Source organism: Rousettus aegyptiacus, unplaced genomic scaffold (genome assembly GCF_014176215.1).
Source record: "Rousettus aegyptiacus isolate mRouAeg1 unplaced genomic scaffold, mRouAeg1.p scaffold_m13_p_4, whole genome shotgun sequence".
NCBI lineage: Eukaryota > Metazoa > Chordata > Mammalia > Chiroptera > Pteropodidae > Rousettus > Rousettus aegyptiacus.
The window spans coordinates 112,910,071-112,935,206 of NW_023416307.1; the positions used below are offsets into that span (position 1 = coordinate 112,910,071).

At 37.1% G+C, this 25,136-nt stretch overlaps 1 protein-coding gene across 25 annotated transcripts in view; it reads left to right on the forward strand.

Moving 5' to 3' along the window:
- The window catches only part of ERC2 (ELKS/RAB6-interacting/CAST family member 2), an 895,762-nt gene that overhangs the window by 197,543 nt on the left and 673,083 nt on the right, over window positions 1–25,136 (forward strand). The window lies entirely within an intron of this gene.

The following is a 25,136-nucleotide window of genomic DNA, read 5'->3' on the forward strand; positions in this document are numbered from 1 at the left end:
CTTTTGATGCAGTCAACTTGGTTTCTCCTTACTTTTAGTTGAAATTAGTTATTGTTGTGGGATGTGCCGTAAGTATTCCTAAGTCATTTTATAGCAGGATGCTTTGCTTCATTCATAAAATTTTAGATTTCTTAAAAACAAGGATCTCATCTCTTACTCTTTTTGGTACCCATGTTCGTTTTTGGTCTGTAGTTTGCAAGTGTTCTATAAATGTGTGCATTTGACCAAGGCAGTACCCGCTTGGGCAGAACGAAATTTCACTTGAGGAAAACACAGATCTCACATTAAGTCTGAGGGCATGAGATGGCCAGTCATACCCATATGGGTTGTTCGTGACCCGTGTCCTTGAGATTGGTTCATGTTCGAGCCACGTCAGTTGTTAAATGTTTAAATTTTACTCCTGGAAAGATTTAAGATCTCCTGTTGTAAAAATGATATGTCCTTAAATGTGTGCTGGGTCACAGAATAGGGGAGATACAGAGAGACTGTACCTGGTCCACTGCTGTCAATTTTGTGCATTCCCAGAAAGGCAAAATGGTGCAGTAGTTAAGAGCTAAGGGTCTGACATCAGTAGATTCAGGTTCAGTAGATGGCTCTATCACTTAGTAGTAGTGTGGTCTTAGACAAGACACTTATCTTCTCTGAGCGTCTCTTCATCTTTAAAGTGGGGTGTTGTGAGGATTAAAGGAGTTAAGTTGTAAATGTGATTGTAAATCTAAATGTGTGTTAACTTTTACTACTAACGTAAAATGGAACTAATAAGTTTAGGCCAGTTGTTATTAACAAGGTATGATTCTGCCTCCTGGGGGACATTTGACAATGACTGGGGACAATTTTGGTTGTCACAATATGGTGTGTCTGGGGGTGCTACTGGCATTTAGTGGGTAGAGGCCAGGGATGCTGCCAAACATTACACAATGCACAGGACAGCCCTGACAACAGGGAGTTATTTGGTCTCCAATGTCAATGAGTCAGGATTGAGAAGCCCTGGCTTAGAGCATACTAAGTACATGTAAATGAAAATAAATCAGCCAAGAAAAGTTTAAATATTAAATTGTTTTAGTATATCATGGAAGGCAAGTCATGATAAGGATTTCACTTAAGAATCTGGAGAATAGACTTACTGTGATGACTAAGGAAGAGGTATCACTCAGGAAAGGCAAAGGAAGTTTGCTTTTAGGAGCTAGCCCACCTAGGACCTAAGAGTTGATGGAATATGCCTGAGAAGGCCATGGGACTGCTATTTGGGAATTAAATTATTGAAAGCCATGTTCTTCTTGCCACTTCTGAAGCTACTTATAAAGAAGCATTTAGGTAGTGGAGGAACTTTTGTTGCTTTTTAAATAAAACTGAATGTATGTATTCATTAATATGCACACGAATACAGATCTGGCAAATTGTGTAGAGTATTAAGTTTAGGAATAACCTCTAATCCACAGCTAGCAGTGCACTGGCTGCTGTACTAACATACACTGGGTCTCTTCTCTATTACTCAATATTATCAAGTTTAAACATTAGATAATGAGTAGTAGGACTTTTCGTAGTGAGTAGAATTCATATTTTGCTCTGCACTTTGCTATAAAAACAATTGGTTTTGAAGACTAGTGTTAGAATGATCTCCAGTGCCCTGAAATGAGAGCAGAACTTATATTATATATACACATATTTAATTTATCATATAAATATTTTAAAATAAAAAACATTTTTTAGAATAGAATCCAACCCCTTTGGCCCGGCATCTCAGGCTCTTAAAAATTAGATCCCAACCTATGTGCTGAACCTTGATCCCTACCATATTCCTCACCTATGCTTTGCTACCCTTATACCAGAGTGATAACAGTATGAAGTCAACTTTATGATTGATGTAATCATATAATAATAGTTTTTTGATGCAATTGTATAATAAGAGTTCCCCAAGTAGAGCATGTACAGCTACACCAGGCACTGTGCTTCCCTGTCTTTGTGCCTTTATTCCTCTCTCACCCGGAAAGATTTTCTTTTTCTCTTTTAAAATCTACCTCAAATTCATGTCTATTGTAAAACCCACCTCAAAACATTCTTCACAAGACCTTTCTTTTTATCTTCTTGAATCCCCAGGCCTATCAAAATTAATCCCTTTCTTTTCAGAGACCCAAAGGACTATGTTCTTCTTTAATTTGCCTTTTGTTAGAACTAGTGACAGCAATACTCTTGTTCCCTGTATTGTATACAGCCACCTCAAGATATGGAGCTGTGACTGTACGTTCTTCCATCTGTCCTAGGGCCTTTGCACACAGTCAGTACCTAAGAGACTTGATTGAATAACTCAGTGGATCTTCCCCTTGTCATCAACTTGAGGTTCTGTTTACTATCATGCTATTTGCTATGTGTTTCCTTTGAAATGAATCTAAAGAGATTAAGTCTAAGTGGACACCTAGCTCCTTGGGGTGGGGGCTGTGTCTAATTCTACTCTGTAGCTCCTCTTCACCTCTTCCTTATATACTGTTTGTTGTATGAAAGACAATCGAAGGTCTTCAGAGTGTTTATTCAATGAACTTAATCAGGGAGATAATTGGAATTAGTCTCTGCATTAGTCATACAGCTAGTATGATTTAGAACTCATTCATATACAAATCTTATCTTGTAAAAAGAAAGATAAAATGGAGGATAAAGAGCTTTCTCTAGAAATGGAAATTAGCCCGGATAAAGACAAATGTGAAAAGGTATGTGTGTCAGAAGACATTTCAGCTTGATTTAGAGGTGTAGTGCTTTAGATTACTAAAATCTGTAAATAAACATACATTTACTGTTTTTTGTTTGGTGCTGGATGCTACTGGAAGAGTTAGAGCAACTTATAATATGGCCTCTGTCCTCTAGGAACTTATGCTCTAGTGCATGGCTTGGCAAACATTTTCTACCAAAAAAGTTGTAAAGTCATTCATTTTTTTCATTTATTCTATAAGTATTCGCTAAATGGCCATTATATACAAATATTCATTCTAACCATTTCAGGTATCATAGATGGATCTGTTTTGCATATTATAATGACTTATTTTACACATTTTAACATCTCCGGAATCAAGATACATTTCATAGTTAATGGTGTTACAAGATTTTTCTTTCTCTGCAGATATCAATTAAGATGTGCCTTACAATCAATGGTGGCTTAGATTCAGAAGAAATATGGTTGATGTTTTAGCACTGCCTTAAATATTTTTTAGAATAGAGTCATTTACTTTAGATATTTTAGTTTTTACATTTGTATTTACTTAGCAACCTACCAGATATACAGATTCTGAGAACGTTTTAAATAAAGATTCAAATGCTTTTTTTTTTTTTTTTTAAAAAAACTAATACCTTAAGTCCTGACAGAGATTGATTGCTTTACATGTCTCAGTTAATGTTCTGTTAAATAAATTTCTCATGTCAAGCACAGCTTTTTCTAGCTCTTTGATGATTTTGGCTTGTTTCACAGATTTTCTTCCTAAAGGTAAATATGGACAGAAATTTCAGAAATACCATTTTGTGGCCCAGTGAGGAACCTGGTTGTAACCCTCTGTGTCTATTACCTATAACTTTCCTTTTGTTAGAAGCACAGAATTTGAGAACAGGTGTCGGAATATGTGTGTTTCCCTTCAATTTATCTCATTTTAATTTCATTGCTCTAAGATTTTCTAAAACTATGAAGTTCTTTATGCAGTACTGGCCTAATTAGGAAAGCTTGGGAAGGTTTATAAAAGGTTTAATGTTCCCTCTCTTTCCTGTCTATATAAATCAATTAAAATGAACTATGAAGAAACACTCAAATTGTGTATAATTCTAGATTTCATTGCTATGTGCTTGTTTTCTACATTTGAGGAGGAGGTTCTGCTTAACTGTACTTATGATTTACGGTAGCCAGAGATACATTTCAACCAGCTCCATTGATATATGGGAATACGACATAATATAGAAACATTATTTATGTTTCTGATCAGAAGGGGAAAGCTGTTTCTTATAGTGTGCTTATGGTTTGAGCAGCATAAGTAGTAAGCACATCTGTCTTTGTAATTAGTATTAAAAAAATCAGAAAAATTTAAAGTTCAGATTAGTATTTCACAATTGACATCTCTAGATGTTTTTAAGTTAATACTCCTAAGTAATAAAGTAAATACTCCTTTTTTTTTTTTTTTGTACTTTTTGGCTCCTTTTGGCATAGCTTTTGTTTATTTAGTCTCTTTAAAGTTATCATTTGAATGCTGAGTTTTGAAATAATCACTACAGTTTTTTCCTCATGTGTATTTTAGAAAAGGTCTTCAGTGCGAGAAGGTGGTTAAATATTAATTGCCAATTGATCATTAGAGAGTGATAAACTGTGATTCTTATACCACATGGAGAATTTTACAGTGTGGTATTTGTGGTATTTTGTGCGTGTGTATATCCCTAAGCATTTCAAACCATAGTTTTTCTTAATGACATTCTTTTTATAGGGCATGCAACCTGAGAGGTAGGAAAGGGTAAGCCAGAGCTGCAATTCATTCAAAGATTTCTTCTTGGAATAACTCTGGAAAAATAAATTTTATTTTTTTTTTCTGACATCTTGAATTGCAGTTTTTATCTCCCTTTACCTTAAGATACTTAAGAGGAAAGTATAATGACTTTTTAGAGTAGGTCCAAACTGTAATTTAGTTGAGTCCTCTTATTTTTAGACAAGGAACCAGAAAAAGACTGCCACTACCATGGGGCCAGAGCAAGTGCTAATGGAGACCCACAGACCAGATATCTAAATATGCCAAAGATAATCAAGCTATGTCTCCTTGTCTAATCAAGCTATGCCTCCTTTCTCTTCTGGGGCCTGTAACCCAGTGCCTGGAAACTTTGAGCCTCGGTCTCTTCAGGGCCAGTCCTGTGACCTATGAACCTGTGTGGCAGCATGGATTTGCTGGTACAGGGCAAGGTAACAGCTGGACCTAGGCCAGAGACCCCTGAACCCATCAAATCCAAAATGGAGATGACATGCCCAAGTTCCCCGAAGGGATGGGTTGGTCAGGTTCTGTTACTTCCAGGGCATACTTGTATGACTCAGGCCTTCCAGAGGGTTCTAAGTGCCTCTCAGACCGTAGCCTCTGAACAAGGGGAAGGGGAAGGAGCAGAGTTATCTGGGGAATCTGGCATACCTAGACACCCATTTTGTCCTTGGTTTCCAGGGGCAGAGGCTATGGTTCATTTTCTCATGGGCTCTCAGCCCAGCATCCTCTGATCTGGGGGCCAAGTTTAGTTAACAAATCCTTCCCATTGGCTCAGGCAGTTACCAAATAAAAACAAAACTTCTTCATATGTTTGAAAAGAAATAAATTGCATTTTGAGATTTGTCATGTACGAGGCCCTCTGAAGCGAATGACCCAGGACAAAGGCCCCTCTTGTCTAGGTCTAAGAGGTCGAGGGGCTTGGACAACATTATATAGCTAACTAGTGGTACAGACACGATGATATTTTCTTCAGAAACTACAGATTTGTCCCTTCTACGTTATAATTTATACTTGCTTCTGATAAAGTTCAAGAAAAGGAAAGAAATGAAAATGCAGAACTAATTTAAATAAGGTATTATTCACATTATCATGATCCTATCTTAAGGGTTCTTTCTCTGCTGGATAAGGAACCCTTAAAACTAACATACACATGACTTTGAAAGAAAAGCTATCAAAATACTCTCCTGCGAGACATTTTCTGTTTCATAGGGAATTCAGGTGTGTGAATTATTTCCTTCTGTCTTGCCATAGGGAAAAAAAGGAAAGCAACGTGACTTTATAGTTCAGTTGAGGAGGCCAGGGTTGGCATTTCTCAGGGAGATTGCTTATCATGGAGCAAAGTTATATTCGTAAATAGATTTCTGCATAAACCTTACAGGAACAGTTTGCAGATGTGGACAGCATTCCCAAGAAAAGATTTTTACAGTGACTGACATCCCTAAAACCTTCCCAGAGAAAGGAAAACGTGTCCTTTCTTAATTTCACGTATGCTTTCTCCCTGATCAAAAGGCCAATTTATCTGTGGTGGCACCTGAAAAATAAATTTTTTAACACAGTTGCTTCACAGTAAAGATGAAAGTATAAGCAAGTATCAGACAGGCCAACTAGAAGGGCTCGTGTGTGGAGGATTTTATATTTCTTCTTTCAATAAACACATGTGGCGTCCAGGAAGGGTGATGCCGTCATCTGGTGGTGTGATGGAGGTCCCCACTGACTCTGGAAATGTACCAGGTTAATGAAGTATAAAATGTAGTGTTAGGTACAGGCAGATATTTTTGTGGGTTTGGAAGTCTGTTGATGGGAATAAAATCTTAAATCTTGTTGGTCTCAAGGATCTGGGAGAGGAGGGTGGGCAGAAGGGCTTAGGCTGGAAAGTGAAAAGTTGGATTTATTTTTGCCTCAAAGACCGTCCCTGGATGTCCATCCTGTGAGAGGTCAGTGGAAGAACTGTATGAGATGTTTCTTTTGTAGGCTTCGTATGTTGACTTGCTTCGGTGTTTTTACCAATATGTGTGTTGGTTGTTCATTTAACACCTGTAATTTATGTCTATTTTTGTATTGATTGGAGGGATTATAATTATTTACATGATTGGCTTTACCCCTGGGCTGTGAGCTTTTTAGGGCAGTGCTTAGTTATGTTTTCCTCTTTATTCCCAATAGAACTGATGAAACTTTAGAAATAGCTGTCATTTAGTTGCATAGAACTAGTTATCATTTGGTTGCATGGACCCAGAAAAGCAATGCCTCTTCAGTGGGAAGAACTGCTTCCATATTCTTACCACTGAGGGTCCAAAAAAAATGTATCAAATAATAAATGGGCCCCAGCACTTGAGAAGCTGTTAGCAAAACCTTGGCTTTCAGCAGCATGGGATCTAAAACAACTCCCAAAGCACATCATTTTCACAGAAGATGCAAGTTCTAAAAAAATCGAGAATGCCTTTCTGCACAGAGAAGTCACTGTCCTTTAGAAAGGAAAAAAATATTACAGTGGAATCCACTCAAGAGCATTTGCTGTTCCCAGGGAAACGGTCTGCTCAGCAGATGGCCTTCACATTTAAGGCCTTGATAATGTGAGGATTGGAAACTATCATCCTGAATTGTAGAGGAAGAAAAGTTGATTTTCTGGGTATGGAGATGGTTTTTCAAGTAATACTTGAAAAAAAAAGTATTATCTGAAGCTCTGAATTTAAATGTAGGCCTCTATTGCTTGGATATATGCTAAACAAGGATGTATTTTCGTAAGGAGATATTAAGTGAGCTAAGATAACCAGGAAAGATTTCTATAAGCATGTATTCCTACTTTATATTCTCTCATATATTGTTTTCTCTGCCTAGATCACTTTTCCTTCAGTTACCTTGAATCAGCTAATGTTGGCATATCTTTCAGATCCTAGGTTCATGGTTACTTCCACAGGGGAGCCTGCCTTGAATTCCCAGATCCAGTTTGGTTCTCCTCTTTAAACAATTTCATATCATCCTATAGCAGGAATTGCAAACTGGTATGTGTATGGGAGCCAAGTGTGTGATGTAAAGAATAAAATGGATTGTCGATAGCAAAATCTTCTGTGATGATGGAAGTGTCTTATATCTGCCTGGTCCATTATGGTAGCTGCTGAACACTTCATGTGTCTAGTACAATTAAGGCCCTAAACTTTTAGCTATTATTTAATTTTTAATTAATTAATTAATTAATTAATTAAAACTTAAATAGTCACATGTGGCTAGTGGCTACTGTATTGGTTTCTAAGAAAAGTTTATAAGAAAAACAGCAGCATAAATATGACAGATGGTTGAATTTGAGCTCACTGTTAGGGAGACAGAAGGGAGTGCTGAGGACCGTGGAATTAGAAACCATGTGCCCTATCCAAAAGAGAGAGCTGTTACTCAATTTTAGTCAATTTCTATTGTTATTAAAATATTTTTCTTGTTTAACTATTTTATTGAAATTAAATAATTCCCTTATTTAAAAAAGGGCAATTTTTAAAAATTTAGAATTCTTCGTCAGATTTTACCCTTGTGCAGCCATTTTGTGACTTCTGTGACTTCTCATGGCAAGTATCACTGTTACAATTATTGGTGTAATTATTTGTTAATTTTGTCTCCTCAGTAGAACGTAAGCTTCATATAGACAGGGGCTGTACCTGTTTTGTTTACTATTACAACTCAATGCTCAGCTTGGTATTGAGTAGGTATTCAGTAATATTTGTTCAGTGATTATTGGATGCATAAGGTAAAAATAAATTAAAAGAGGGAGAAAAAAAACTAAACCTAAGAAGTAAAAGACAGAATTTGGTTTGGGATGAAACCCAACCTGCTTTTCTGCATGGATAAGTGGTTGCCTGGATGATACAAACCCTATTGGATATAATTCAGTATATGGTGGTGGGTTTAATGAAACAGACCAGATTTTAGAAGAACGTAGTATGTGGCCTTGAGTACACCTGATTCCCAAGAAGGGGAGAGGTGACATAGGCCAAAGGATTCTGGACAGGGGAGGCTCTTTGTGAAAGCAGTTATTCCACTGTGAACTCTAAAAGAAACAAGGGAGAGTCGGTTGTTTCAAGATTATAGGAAAAAATGCTGCTGCTGCTACTTGTCATGGTGTCTATATCCCAACTGAAACCATTCTGTCATATTACCCCACACCATCTGACTATCCTAGAAATTCCAGTGTTCATGGTCCAAAAATTGTTATGAACTGTGGATCAAAACCTATGCCATTACTGTTAGTCTAGCTCATGGAATTGCATTTTTGGGATATTGGTATAAAGCCTATGAATTTTAACAGAATTAAATTTTTTACTCTCCAATTATCCAGATGAACTTATAAAACAAAGCTCAATGAAAGAAAAAAGATATTCTCTTCAGTTGTATATGCAGTTTTACTACATTCCACATTTGGCTATTAAGGCAATTGCTTTGAATTGAGAAAATCATCTGAGATGTCTGGTACATGAGAAATTATTCCAGAAAAGAGTAAATTGTGTTTATTTTCATGTTGCTACTTTTTGCCTTGTCAAAAATGAGTTTTCATAGTGATACTTTAAGATAGAAAACTGTGATAGATTCTCATTCCTAATACTGTTTGTTGTTAGTATTGCTGTAAGGAAAGAAGTACATTAAAAACCAATATTAGCCTTTCCGCGCTACCCAGAGAGGGGGCCATAGGGCATTGTTCTCGGTTCCCATGTAACTTAAAGGGAAACTTTCACAGTGTCCAGCCTTGGATGTCCTGCAAATGAAGGAGGAGGATGTCCTCAAATTCCTTGCAGCAGGAACCCACTTAGGTGGCACCAACCCAAACTTCCAAATGGAGCAGTACATCTACAAAAGGAAAGTGATAGCATCTACATCATAAATTTGAAGAGAACCTGAGAGATGCTTCTGTTGGCAACTCATGCCATTGTTACCATTGAAAACCCAGTGATGTCATTGTGATATCTATCATCCAGGAACACTGGCCAGCGAGCTGTGCTGAAGTTTGCCCCTGCCACTGGAGCCACTCCTATTGCTGGCCGCATTGCTCCTTCTAGGAGCCGAGACTTCTGGTGGTTACCAATCCCAGAGCCAACCACCAGCTTCTCACAGAGACACCTTATGTTAACCTGTCTACCATTGCTCTGTGTAAAACAGGCTCTTCCTCTGCGCTATGTGGACAGTGCCACCCCTTGCAACAACAAGGGAGCTCACTCAGTCGGTCTGATTGGATGCTGGCCTGGGAAGTTCTGCACATGTGTGATACCATTTCCTATGAACACTCATGGGAGGTCATGGATGATCTCTACTTCTACAGAGAACCCGAAGAGACTGAAAAGGAAGAGTAGGCTGCTGCCGAAAAGGGTGTGACCAAAGAGGAATTTTGGGGTGAATGGACTGCTGCAGCTCTTGAGTTCACTGCTGCTCAACCTGAAGTTTCAGACTGGTCTGCAGGCATACAGGTGCCCTCTGTGCCTATTCAGCAGTTTCTTACTGAAGACTGGAGCGCTCAGCCCGCCACTGAAGACTGGTCTGCAGCCCCCCCTGCTCAGCCCACTGAATGCGTAGGAGCAACCACTGAGTGGTCTTAAGCTGTTATTTCACAGATTCTTAAACAAAATGGAAATAAGGTTAGTGGAAATTAAAGCTTATAAAGTTTTAAAAAAATAAATAAGTAAAAACCAATTGTAGGCAGAATAATGGGCCCCCAAGGATATGAACATCTTAATCTCTGAAATTTGTGATTATATTACCATATATGGCAAAAGATCTTACAGATGTGATTAAATTAAGGATCTTGAGATGGGGTGATTATCCTTGATTAATTGGGAAAGGATACATTTCATCCCAACAGGGCATTGCCCAGAGTATGCTTTCAATAAATACTTACTTCTTTGAACTAGGAATGTAAATCTTGCTGAATAGGTGGCATAATTATGAACTTTTATATGTGTTTTATAATGTAGAGCAATTTTAACTGAATTTCTCTCCTTTTTCTTATTAGCTCTCAGTTGTATAGTTTTAAAAAGAAGTACTAAGATTTATTTATGTTTCAAAAATTTTCCACAGTTTGGCTAGGCTGCCTTTTTTTCTGAATTACTTAGGTTTTACCATGTAGTCTATTTCTAGTATATTTCATATGGCGTTTGGTTATGTCAAAGTTTGACAATGTTGCTATGAAGTAATTGTTGAATTTATTTTTCTGTCTTTACTTCATGTCTTCTGGGCTTCTCTTAAGCTTTCCTTTTAGAGAAGGCTTTCCAAAGTGTGTGGTTTTGTATCCATGAATTCCTGGAAGTTCTGGATGGTTGGAAAATGATTCACATAGTAAATACCTAGGGCTGAATTTGCAAATCAGATGGTAAAGTCTTGCAGTCTGGCCATCAATCATTATCCTGCTGGAAATAAATAAAAGAGATTAGTGTCCACTGAAATCTTCTCAGCTATGGCTCTGACATAATGGGCATTTTTTAGAGCAGTGGTTATCAAAGTGTGGTCCTTGGACAGGCAGCACCAGCATAATTTGAGAACCTGTTCAAAATCCAAAGTTCCAGGGTCCACCCCAAACCTACCGATTCAGAAATTCGGATGTTGGGCACAGCAGTCTACATTTTAATAAGTTGTCCCGGTGATTTGAATTCACACTAAAGCTTAATAACCACTGCTTAGAAAGATAGGGGAAAAGTATTTTAAATTGCCCTGCCTTCTGCATGTACTTAATATGTAAGACCTAGAATAAACCTTGGTTTTTTTCTTTACTTCCATTTATGAGCATATTCTAAGAAGGTCATCATCCTGAGATTTTATTCATTCATTTATTTACTTTGAATCTGAGAATTATAAGCCTCAATGCTATATCTGAAAAGTTTTTATTCTTTATTAGAAAGGCAGCTGGTAGAGGTACAGGCATTTGAACAAATTATTATAAATGGTTCTTCGTGACAATTAGTTCTTTCATACTTCCGTCTCTAATTAAAAGAGATTTGCTTGTAGGGAGATTCATTTTTGTTCTTTCTTGAACAACATTGCACCTAAATTTCAGGTGGTCAAAAATTTTGGGCATAACACTGTGCTTAGGGCTTCAGTGCATTAGAAGAACTCTGTTGTGCTGAGGAGCAAACAGTGGCTCAAGGAAGGAAGCTGCTCATTCATGAGCCAGTAGCTAATAAGTGACTGAGCTGAGGCACATCCATCCCCCCTTCTAAAGTCTCTTTCTTAACCACCACTGAGTACCACCTCACCAGTGTCACTGGGCCATGAGACAGCACCAATACTGCTCTCTGGGCCTTTCTTACAGTTAGAGCGTCTATGTTCTTAAAGCCCTTAAAAGTCATACCTCCTCTTCTCTTCCCCAAAGTATAAAACTTCTAGTCCAAGAAGAGAATGCCTTCCAGAAAAACTACTAAAGATAGCAAAGGGAGCCGGAGATGTTATTTAGATTTATGGTTCTCAGGATTTTGGAGTTAAAAAAAATATGGTAATATAAGTAAATATATGCATGTTTATTTATTTGTATACCAGGAAACCTTGCTATCAGGTCACCAGCTTTTAATTTTCCTAACTTAGGAAATTGAAAAAAAAATCATAGCTATCATCATCTGCCTTCATCATTTTCAATCTTAGACTTTTTCTCTTCTCAACACTCAGTATATGGGTGATCTCATCCATTTTATGGCTTTATATACCATCTGCTTATTGATGATTCTCAAATTTATATCTTTGACCTCAATCTCACCTTTGAATTCTAGAATCATCTGTTCAATCGCTATTCCACCTCTCTGCTTACATGTCTAATAGACATTGCAAATGCAATGAGTCCAACCTAGATTCTTAATACCCCCATTTCCTTAGTCTTTTTTCAGTTTCCCATCTGATGCTTTGGATAAAATCTTACTGTTATCTTTTAGACTCTTTCTGTCACAATTCACATCCAATTCATGGACAAATCTTGTTGGTTCTACTTACAGCACATGTTTGGAATTCAGCCCCTTTTTACCACCTCTACTGCTGCCATCCTATACTAAACCACCATGATCATCTCTCATCTGAATCTTTCAGTAATTTCCTGATTGTTTTTCATGCTTCTTGCCTCCTATAACCTGTTCTCCACACAGCTTTAGAATGATCCTTTTAAAAGTGAGCCCATGTCACTCCCATGGCGCCCATCTCTTTCAGAATAAAAGCCAGAATCCTTTACTAGTAATAAATCATATGGGTATCATATCATCACCTGATAAAATGTGATGACAAGGGTACTTGGCTTCTGTGGTATTCTTCTCAAAACCCATAACCCTAGGCTAAACATGAGGAAAACATCTGAGAAACCCATATTGAGGAGACAATCTACAAAATACGTGGTCAGTACTCTTTAAAACTGAGAGGGCATGACAAGTAAGGACTGAGAAACTGTCACACACTAGAGGAGAGTAAGAAGACATATCTTAATGCAATGTGGCATTCTGGATTGGATTCTGGAACAAAAAAAGACATTAACGGGAAAACTGGTGAAATTTGAATGAAGTGTGGAGTTTAATTAATACTGATGCTATTTTCTTATTTTTGAGAAGTGTGCCACAGTTGTGTAAGATGTTTAACATTTGAGGAAACTAGCTGAGACTTCTCTTGGAGCTTTTTTGTAACTATTCTACAAATCTAAAATTATTCTGAAAATATAATTTTATTAAAAAAAAGTTTTTATAGTGGCCTATCAGGCCCTATGTGATCTGATACATGTTCTAACCTTATTTTCTGTAACTCACTTGCTTTAGCCACACTACTCTCTCTTGGATATGCCAAGTTTGTTTTTATTTCAGGGCCTTTGTACTTGCTATGTGTTATGCCGAGAGTGCTCTTCCTTCAGTGCATGTCTAGCTCCTTCACCTCCTTCAGACATTTGCTCAAATGCCACAGTATGGGAAAGGACTTCTCTGACACTTTCCCTCCTTCTGCCCTACTTTCTATTAACTTATCCTGCTTCATTATTATTTTTTAGTTGTGTGCGTATGTATGTGTTTGTGTGCATTCATTGTATTTCTCCTTCCACTAGAACATAAGCTTCATGAAGCAGGAAAATGTTTTATTTATTTCATATCCACAGACTAACGCCTGGCATAGAGAGAAGATTTACAATGCACATTTGTTGAATGAATGACTGCATTTCATAAAAATTTAGAGTGAACATTCAATCTCAGAAGGAGCAATAATAATCTTTTAAATGGTATTGAGTTAGCTTTATGAAAAATTCATAGCATTGGGTACTTTTGTTTGTCTTACTGTGGACTAATGAATACTTGACAGCAGATGGGCACTGGTCTACCATCTGGGATTTTAGAACCTTTGGGATAGGTCATTGTTCCTTCAAAAGAAAGTGGTATTTTAGTTATTTTAAACTCATGATATCCAATACAGTAACCACTAGCCACATATGCCTATTTACATTTAAATTAATTAAAGTTAAGTAAAATTAAAAATCCAATGCCTTCATTGGACTAGCCATATTTCTTGTGCTCAATAACCACATGTGGCTAGTAACTACCATAATGGACAGCACAGCTATAGAACTTTTCCATCATTACAAAATGTTGTATTGCAGTGCCGTTTTAGACAGACAGGTCTTTGTTTTCATGCCTTTGAATAATAAAAATCAAATGATAATAGCAACAGTATAATTTATTGGCATTTGCCATGGGGCAGACACTGTGCAGTCTGCTTTCTAAGTGTTCTTTTGATCCCCAGGTCAAGGAGAGTAAGTAAGTTTCCTAAGGCCAAATAGCTGATAAGCCAGGTGTAAAACTCAAGACTTGTGCCAAAGTAAGGCCTATAAACACTGCATTTCAGAGAAGCAACATTTATAATTGTGAGAGATCACCCCATTTTGATGTGTCTTAGGAAAATTTTCTCTCGTCATCAGGTGGCAGGGTTGCCAGGATATGCTTGTTTCTTTCCCCTCTTTCAATCTCTTCAATAAACTACAGCTTTACTCTGTAGGGTATATTTTATACCTAAATGCCTCCTCACTATTTTTATTTTGAAATATCTGTCCCACATGCTCTCAAGTTCCCCAGATATTGGTTGCAAGCACCACTCTCTACTGTTAAGTAGGGGTCCTTATGATGTGTGGTAAAGATAGCAGAGTCATATTGTGCCCCTGGTCATTTCCCTTTCTGTTTTCTCTTTGGGTTGCTGGTTAAGCACATTATCTCTACTTGTGCCCCACTGGGACTGGGACTTGTTACACAAGGGTAAAGTTAAAAGAATTGATAGAAGCAATAATTGCACATGACTCTTCTGAAATGGAGGCCATTGGAGCATGGGAGGATGATTTCTGAAAGATTAAAAAGGAGGAAAATTCTAGATTGTTAAGAGAAAGCCCTCTGAGAGAGGCTCTGATTGGTTTGGGAGACTATCCAAACCAATTTTTAATCTCATGTATCTAGGTCAGAGGAGATTTTTGTTTATTTTGGGTTGTTTAGGTTTACAATTAAGAAATATGTCTAGATCTTATATTTTATAAAGATTTTTTTCCTACTGTAAATTGTGTAATGTTTATTTTGTGTGGCCAAAAGATATTTTTAAAGACAACTGAGAGATTATTTATTTAGTCGATTTTCTTATTTAAGCATTCTATGAGGAAAATGGTCTGATGCTCAGTAACTAGGCCATGTGCCTGTTATCGAAGTCACTGTTGACAATTTGAGTGATACAGTTCTTGAAGAGGACAGCTAATAGTGATGACTGACTGCTAAAATTCAGCCTGTCAGGCCTGAACTGTTTCTCTGTGTCTCGCAAAAGATAGAGAAATATGTTTAATACAGATAAATGTGTCATAACTATAACCCCTGATAATCAACTACTTTATAATGCATTGACACTTTTGTCATGGAATGTCGTGTAGTTCTGATTGGAATGTTCAGATACAAGGCAGCCAATCGAGATACTATACCACAAGCACATTTGTTTGTGGGAATGCTACATACATACGTAGGTGGTGACTTCTGAGCTAGGTGCTAATGGGTTGGTTTTGACTGGAAGAGATGAGTTGGTGGAGCATTCCTAAGTGAAGAATGTGCATGCAGGTGAAGGGCATGGGAAGTCTGTTGTATATTGAGGAAAGAACGCTCAATTCAATTATTGAAGTATGAGGGAAAGTTCTTAAAAGATAAGTTGGGGTTAGGGCTGGAAAAGCTTTGAATGCTCAGTAAAAGAATTTTTTTTAACACAGAAAGAGTCATTCAAAGTATTGGTGCACCATGCTTTAGAGAGCTTAATTTGAATTCAGTGGAGAAGCCGAGATGTGTATATATATATATAGTATTACGCTTAAAGGCATGGACGCTGGAATCAAACTCTCTTGGTATGAATTCCAAGCATCAGCCTTGGTTTCTACAACTGTGAAATAGAAGTAATAATAGTTTCTACCTCTGAGTGTTGTTGTATTAAGAGAAGATAAGCAAAGCACATGTCATACCGCTCTGCTCTTATCTGACACACATTGTTTTGTCTTGATTTAATTTTGTTATTATCACTTCATTGAAATATGCCTAAAAACTATTGCAATAATCTATGTAAGAGGTAGTACATGTCTTGGAGATGCTGGAATGAGTGACAAAACACATTTGAATGCTGTTGGTACTTTGAATTTTATGACATAATCTTTAGTTTGCCTTTTCTTCCTACTTTACAGTAAAATGACTAGAAAACACAACTGTTAATTGTATTTAGTTCTATAAAGAAGATAATATTTTCTGACATACATAATTCTGTCATACATAATTTATAAAGGTCTTTCTTTTTCCTGCCTAGTGACTATGAATTCAAGGATCTCAAGAGAATACCTTATTACTCTATAATAATTTGGATGATTTTAAAACCACTTTACCTAAGTGACATATGGATGCTTCCTTGCCTTGTTCAACACTCCTGGCTTTGAAATTGTCTTTATTATTTTTTCAAATGGTGGATTTGATGTATTATTTTACTTAAAGCAGAAACAAACTTATAGTTAGAGAATATTTTGAGGGTTACCAGGTGGGAAGGGGATGGGGAATGGGTGAAAAAGGGGGAAGAGATTAAGAAGTACAAATCGATAGTTACAACATAGTCATGAAGATATAAAGTATAGCATAAGTAATATAATCAATAATATTGTAATAACAATGTACGATGTCAGATGGGTACTAGATTTACTGGGGTGATCACTTTGTAAGTTATATAACTCTTTAACCACTATGTTATATACTCGAAACTGATATAATATTGTATGCCAACTATAATTGAAAAATAAAAAAATTTTAAAAACCAAATAAAAAACCAAAGTCTCAGTAGAGTAATAACCACTATTTAAAAATGGTTTTATCATTTTGGAAACATGGCAGAGGGAGAGATGTCCCCAGACCTCTCTCCTTGAAACAACAATAAGCTGAACATATAAACTCAACAAAAAACACCCAAACAGCAAACGAGCATGTCTGAGCATGGGATCTGTGCGTTAGATCTTTCACAAGTCAGAACCTCAAATGTTGGGCAGTGGACTGCGAGAAATAAAGAAGCTGCCTCTCACAGCCTTCAGAGCTCCCTGCAGGAGGAGGAGGAGAGGAGAAGGTGTGGCAAGTTCTCTGAACAGCCCTACCTGGGAAAGCTGTGAGCTCCCCACGGCTGGTGACAGGGCCCAGTCATCAGGGAAGAAAGCAGAGAAGCAGAATGGCAGGAAAACAACAGTTGATTTTTACCGGCCATGGTTGCAAAACTGAGGCTAGCTACAGTCCTCATCCCCCAAACCAGAGGGCCCCTCCCCGCATACCCTCTGACCGAACATTGGAGCCCCAGGGGAATCTGAGCAAACACTGCTGAAACTGTTGCTAAAACTGAAAGAGAATGAGACTGAGAGTAGTGAGCAAGATTAAATATCTATAAGAAAATAAAACGGCATTTTTAAGGCTTTATATAGAGCAGGGATCCAAGAGGCTTAGATGCCACCTAATGAAAACCTAAAGAAAAGCACCTTCTTTGCAAAGGGCTAAAGAGAGACCTTTATATAATCTTTCTGGGAAAAAAGCAGAATACATTTCCATTAATGCCCAGGCAGAGAAATAGTTTATTAAACACCATGAACAACCAAGAGAAATAGTTTATTAAACACCATGAACAACCAAGGTGAAAAGCATCTCAGAAAGAAAGAGAATAATCTCCAGAAAATGAGCTTACAGACATAGAAATATGTGACTTAAATGGCAGAGAATTCAGGATGGTACTTCTGAAAAAATTCAGTGAATTATGAAACAAGTCATATTAATAATTTCAGGAATTGAAGAAACAGCTAGATGAGCAGAGCAAGGAGATTGAAACCCTTAAAAAGAACAGAATAGAATATTGTGTGCTAAACACAATAGAATATACAGATGTCAAATTATAGTGTACACCAGAAAATTATATAATTGTATTAACCAATGTTACCCCAATAAATTTAATTAAAAAATAAAATAAAAATGATAAAAACTTATTCTCATTTTCTATTTATCATCAGAGATATCTCATCTGTTCTGCCCAAGATATTAATAAGCATTATGATAAGAGTAGGAACATTCTCAAAAAATTAACAAAGATTACCACATATTCCTTGATTGTTTTAGCTTGTTATTATTGTTTTTGGTTCTTCTTCAGACTTTATATGTAAGTATTCTTAGTTCTTATAGTTTGCTCTGTACTGGTAAAGGTCCTAGAGGGGAATCATGATATGCAAAGTCTCTTCAGCTTTCTACCTACTAACTGTGTGACTTAAGCTGCTATTGTCATTTCTCTGAAATATCTTTATTTATTTATAAAATCTGAAGCTTAGCCAAAGTGCCTTCCAAGGTTCTAAGAATGGTAGAGGTGCCTTCTGTGTGTAAAACAGTGTGTTTGGTGATGGACAGTGCACAGACCTGGCCCTCATGGAATTTATATTGCAGTGGAGGAACTCTGCACACGAGTATCTCTACTATTCATCCCATTAAAAATATATCTACTAGTATGTAAGCTCTTGAAAGTCAGGGACTTTTATTGATCTGTTTTATTCACTACTATATCCTCACTAAACATTAACAATGCCAAATATATGCTAAATAAATGTTACATATATTGTTAAGTATTATAACAAAACACATGCAGTGCTGAAAATTGTATTATATAAAATCATGCATTAAAAGTATTAGAGCTTATGGGAAAAATAGGATTGGTACAGGCTGTTCAATACCTATGCACATTTGTAACCAAAGCACTAACAAAAATAATAATTGATAGTCTCCTCCATCCCCCCCAAAAATACTTAGACAGCTCAAGCCATCATCTAAGAATACCTGGGGACTGTTTTGGGGATATAGCTTTTGTTATTGTTTAGTTTTTTAAAATACTTTTATTAATGTATACTACAGAAATCAGTAAAGTGTACACATCTTAAACATACAATTTGATGAATTTTTAAAAATGTTTGTACACATTTTTATGTATACCCAAGAGAGTTTAAAGATGGCAGAGACTCAAACAGATATTTCTATAGCATGTTCCTAGCAGTATTATTCACAATAGTCAAAAAGTGGAAACAATGCAAGTATCCTTCAGAAGATGAATGGATCACAAATATGGTGTATACATGAAATGGAATATTATTCAGCCTTAAAAAAATAAGGGAGATACGACACAACCTACTCTATGGATGAACCTTGAAGACATTATGCAAAATGAAATAAGCCAACACAAAAGAACAAATATACAATTATGCTTGTATGAGATATCTAGAGTAGTTCAATTCTCAGAGACAGAAAGTAGAATGAGCTGGGGCTGTGAGAGTATGGGGAGTTATGGTTTGTGAATACAGAATTTCAATTTGGGAAAATGAAAAAAAAAGTTCTGGAGATGAACAGTGGTGATGGTTGCACAAGTGAATATATTTAATGCCACTGAACTGTACACTTAAAATCATCAGGATGGTAAATATTAGGTCATGTTTATTTTGCCACAAGTAAAAAAAAGAAAAAATGTTTACCCTTATATAATCTGAACTCAAATCTAGAATAGGACATTTCCTGTCCCCAGCAGACACCTTGTGCCCCTCCCTATTAGTTATGTCCCCTTGAGATGAACATGACTCAGCCAGGCCTTGAAGTTCATATAAATGGACTTATATTGTATTTATTCTTTCTTTGGATTCTTCTCTCATAATGTCTATAAAATTCTTCCATGTTGGTATGTATATTAATGGTTTGTTATAATTTATTATTGTGTAATATTATATTGCATAAATGTACTCGTTTACTCCATCTGCTGTTCATGACATTTACGTTGTTTTCAGCTTCTGTTTATTATAAGTAAAGCTGCTATGAACATTCTTATATATCTCTTTTGGTGGACATCATTACACATTTCAGTTGGGTAGAATTTCTGGGTCACAAAGTAGTTAAGTAGATATTGCCAAATAGTTTTACATGTGCTTGTACTGGTTTACACTTCCACCAACATTATATGAGTGTTCTAATTGAGCCACCTCCTCACCAACTCTTCCTGTTGTTGGTGTCTCAGAAAATAATAACAAAGCACAAAAAAGAGATGGATGGAAAGGCTAGTTTTTGGGTGCTGAGACAGTACACATGGAAATAGAGCTGAGTGGGGTTCTATTAAGGAGGGTATAGGAAGGGGCACAATTTGTTACAACCTGAGAGCCAGATAAGACTGAGGTATGACTCTGGGGAGGGAGCCCAAATGTGGGAAGTTTAAAAAAAAAATAGCTGAAAAGGCTTTAGTCAAACTGAGGGCTATTTCCTTTCTTTCCTCTTAGAGAATGTAAATCTACAGCTGTATTCTTACTTCCTATTGCCTCAGAAACATGGCTTATGAGCCAGCACAACTTCCACATTATACTGAATTCATTCACTGGTCATCTAAACTAATTGGTTTTATGAAAACACATCTTGTAGCACAACACACTGTGTATGTATATAAAATTAATAATGGGGGTAAATTCTGTGGGAAGAGAGGAGCGAAGGATGTGAGGGTGTTTGCAAAGGAGTGCGTGTGCTAAATGATTTGGAATCTAGGTAGGGCAAGTGGGGAAATGGCCAGGGAGGGCTGATGATTAAATGGTCAGATCCATGGGTTCGAGATCAGGATGAGCTGGAGGTAGTTGAGCAAGGAAGATGGAGGGTGGAAGGCGAGGTTAAAGGGCAGGAGGCTAGCATAAAGATCTTAAACAGGAGTTAGTATTTGGTAGTGACAAGATCTTGAGAGTAGTCACAGATGTATTGCAATAGAGCAAACAAAATGATTAATTAGAGATGAGGAGATCAAAGACAAAAGCGCAGGGAGTTTGGATGAGTCCTCCACAATAAAGTGGAGGTTACCAAAGAGGATGTTAGGAGTTGGGATGGATAAGAGAGCTTGTGAGCTTAGGACTTCTAGATGGGGCAGTTCCTATACTCCTGCTCCCTGATCACGGCTGGGAGAGTGGCCTAAGAGTGGGATGGAGATCTTCTTCACATTCCCAGAATGCTTCAGGCTGTCTTCTCATCTCCATAAACTTAAGGCTTTTTTCACATCTTTTTCCTGTTTTTTTTTTTTTTTAAGTAACCACTTCCATGCACTTAAATTTCATGTTAGCAAATATTTTGAGCCTCTTTTTTGTTTTAAACATGGTACTAGGCACTGGTGAGATGATGGCAAACAAAACACAATTCCCGACCCAGGGAGTTTGCAAAGGATTGACTTAAAATAAAACAAATAGAAACAGTCTTCTTGCATGTGGACAGGAAGTATTTTCTCTAACTTACCATGTGAGATTTAATTGCTTATAGGAACAGTCATGAGTGAGATACAAGTCCAGAAAACTTTTGTGGGTAGATAATTTGTATTTTGGAGCAAAGTACAAATTATATCTCTTGATTAAGATCCTAGGCCTTTTAACTATTAATATTGCTGAAATATTATACATTGTTGTTGAAAAATAGTAGGAAGAATTTCAGTTGCAATAGTAGTTCAATAACAGAAAGATGATATAATTGCATAAGGCATACAATGCTAGTGCTTGGGGAGGCAGATTGCTGTATCTGAGAAGGTGAAGTTCTGGCAGATTTGGGGGTGAGTGGCTGTCTGCCTGGCTGTTAATGGGTTAAAAGCATTAATAGGATGAAATCCCATTTTCCTTTAGAACGTAGAGCTTCTTTTCCCTTGATGTTATTTTCAGTGCTATATATCCAGTGACCACCAAGAACACACTTGTTGAACATGTTGGATTTATTACTTGTTGCAGTGAGGGAAAACATGCACTGTGGGGAAAGTTAGAGTGTCTCAGTAAGAGGGTGTTGATGATTTGAGCTTGGATTGACTGATTCAGGGAAGGGGGTTTTGCTCTAGGTTGGAATCTGTGAGAAAGTGGGTGAGATTCTGTGATTGCATAAATGAATCTTTTCTATAGGGAGGGCAGACAAGAGCAAAGAAAATTATCGTTGGTAAATAAGCAGCAGTAACTCATTTTTGTCAAGAGAAGGTTTTTCTTTTTTATTAAGTTTATTGGGGGTAACATTGGTTAATACAATTATATAATTGTCGGGTGTACATTATAATTTGACATCTATGTATTCTATTGTATTTACCACCCAAAGTCCATTTTCCTTGAGCTACCATATATTTGATTCTCTTTACCCACGTCACCCTCCCCCTACCCCCAATATTTGACCCCCTTTACCTCATCTACCTCCCTTCCTCCTCCCCCAACCCCTACTCTCTGGTAACCACGAGTCCATCGTTCATGCCCATGAGCCTCTGTCCTGTTCATTTGTTGCTTATAGGTTTATATCCCACAAAAAAGTGATATCATGTAATTTCCAATTTTTTTTTTATCTGGCTTTTTTCACTTAGTATGATTATTTCAAGATCCATCCATGTTGTCACAAATGGCAGTATTTCATCTCTTCTTATGGTTGAGTAATATTTCATTGTATATATGTACCACAGCTTCTTTAGCCAGTCATCTATTGTAGGACACTTCGGTTGATTCCATGTCCTGGCCACTGTGAATAATGCTGCTATGAACATCGGTGTGAAAATATGTTTTCGGATATGAGTTTTCAAGTCTTTGGGGTAAATATCCAGTAGGGGGATTGCTGGATCATATGGTAGATCAATTCTTAGTTTTCTGAGGAACCTCTATACTACTTTCCATAGTGGCCGTACCAATTTGCAGTCCCACCAGCAGTGCATGAGGGTTCCTTTTCCTCCACATCCTCTCCAACATTTGTTATTACTTGTCCTGTTGATTATAGCTATTCTAACAGGTGTGAGATGGTATCTCAGTTTTGTTTTGATTTGTATTTCCCTAATAACTAGCGATGTTGAGCATCTTTTCATATATTTGTTGACTATTTGTATGTCCTCTATGGAGAAGTGTCTGTTCAGGTCCTTTGCCCATTTTTTGATTGGATTGTTTATTTTTTTGTTGTTATCGAGTCATATGAGTTCTTTGTACATATTGGATATTAGGTCTGATTTTCCCTTTAGTTCTCTTAGTAATCTCTTATGTATTTCAGGGCTCCTTGATTGGGAGCATAGATATTAATAAGTGTTATGTATTCTTGGTGCATGATTCCCTTTATCTTTATGAAGTGTCCCTCATTATTTTTCTTTATCTTTTTTATTTCGAAGTCTATTTCGTCCAATATTAGTACCACTACTCCTGCTTTTCTCTGAATGCCATTTCTTGAAATATCATTTTCCACCCTTTCACTTTGAGTCTGTATTTGTCTTTGGATCTGAGATGTGTCACCTTGAGGCAGCATATGGTTGGGTTTTGTTTTTTGATCCAGTCTGCAACTCTGTGCCTTTTTATTGATTAGTTAAGTCCATTTACATTTTGGGTGATTATTGAAATATATATCTTGTTACAGCCATTTTATCTTTTGCTTTCTGATAGCTCAGTGTTTTCATTGTTTCCTTGTCTTTGTATTTCTGTTTATTTTATATTTCTAAATTTTGGTTGGCTTTTGTGGGTGTTTCCTCTGATCCTTTTTGTTTTATATTATATACTTCAGTTCTGAATCTTCTGTGCATGGTTACCATTATGAACATGTAAAGGATAGTTACACACACACACACACACACACACACACACACTTGTCCATCTTCTTCTGTGTGTGCCTTATCTCCATTCCCCTTTGCGAATTTGGATCTTTGAATCCTCCCATTTTCAGTCATTGTTGTCTAATTTGTCCCTATGTGTGCTGAATGTTCATTACTATCTTGCTATAGCAATTCTCTTCTTATTATTTAAGCTTATAATGCCCTGTTCTTAATAAGGGTTGCACTCCTCTGCTTCTATTTGCCTGATAGTCACTTTACTCCTGATTATGTTTTTTGTTGTTGTTATGTCGATTTAGGTGAGCCAACCCCTTTAAGTATTTCTTGTAGTGCAGGTCTCATAGAGGAGAATTCCCTTGATTTTTGTATGTCGAAATGTCTTTATTTATCCTTCATATCTAATTGAGAGCTTTGCTGGATATATTATTCATTCCTTGCTATTTCATTTTTCAACTCTTACAGTTCGTGTTTTTTTTTTAATCTTCAGAAGTTCTATTTGGTTCTTTTTGAGGGTTTTATTTTCCTTGCTCTGCTCATCTAGAGCTGTTTTTGCAGTTTCTGAAATTACTGATATTACTTGTTTCAGAACTTACCAGGGTTTTCAGAAGTACCATCCTGAATTCTCTGTCACTTAAGTTGTATATTTCTATGTCTGTAAGCTCATTTTCTGGAGATTTTTTTCTTTCTTTCTGAGACGCCTTTTCACCTTGGTTGCTCATGGTGTTTAATGGACTATTTCTCTTCCTGGGCATTAATGGAAATGTATTCTGTTGTTTTTCCAGAAAGATTTATTATATAAAGGTCTCTCTTTAGCCTGCTGCAAAGAAGTCCCTTTTCTTTTGGTTTCAAGTAGGTGGTGTCTAAGTCTCTTGGATCCCTGCTTTATATAAAGCCTAATGTCTTTTATTTTCTTGTAGATTTTAATCACACTTCTATTCTCAGTTTCAGTCCCTGCCAGTGTTAGCAACAGTTTAGGTAGTGTTTGCTCAGATTCCTCTAGGGCCCTGTGGTGATTGGTCTCAGAGGGTATGGAGGATGGGCCCTCTGGGTTAGTGGTTCAGGGCTGAGGCTCAGCCTCAGTTTTGCAATCAGGGCCGGTAGAAATGATAGAAATGAACTGTTGTTTTTCTGTGGTCCTGTCTCACTTCTCTGCTTTCTGCCTTGATGACTGAGCCCTGTTGCTGGCTACATTGAAAAGTTCCAGTACTTACAGACAGCGCTGATCAGGGAAGTTGCCAGACCTTCACCCCTCCCCCTCCTCCTGCAAGGAGCTTCAGCAGCTGGGAGAAGCAGCATCTTTATTTGTCTTAGTCCACCGCCTGACACCCGGGGTTTTGATCTGTGGTGGCTCTTATGCGCAGATCCCATACTCAGACATGCTGGTGTGCAGTTTGGGTGCCTTTTTGTTCAGTTTTAGATGTTCAGCTTATTGTTTCAAGGGGAGAGATCTGAGGACGTCTCACACTGTGTCATGTTTTCCCAGCTTCGAAGGGGATTTTTGGTATTTTGTTGATGGCACAGTGACTATTATTGTCTGTGCTTAGGCAAAATTATGATATGGACTTGTTTTGTTTC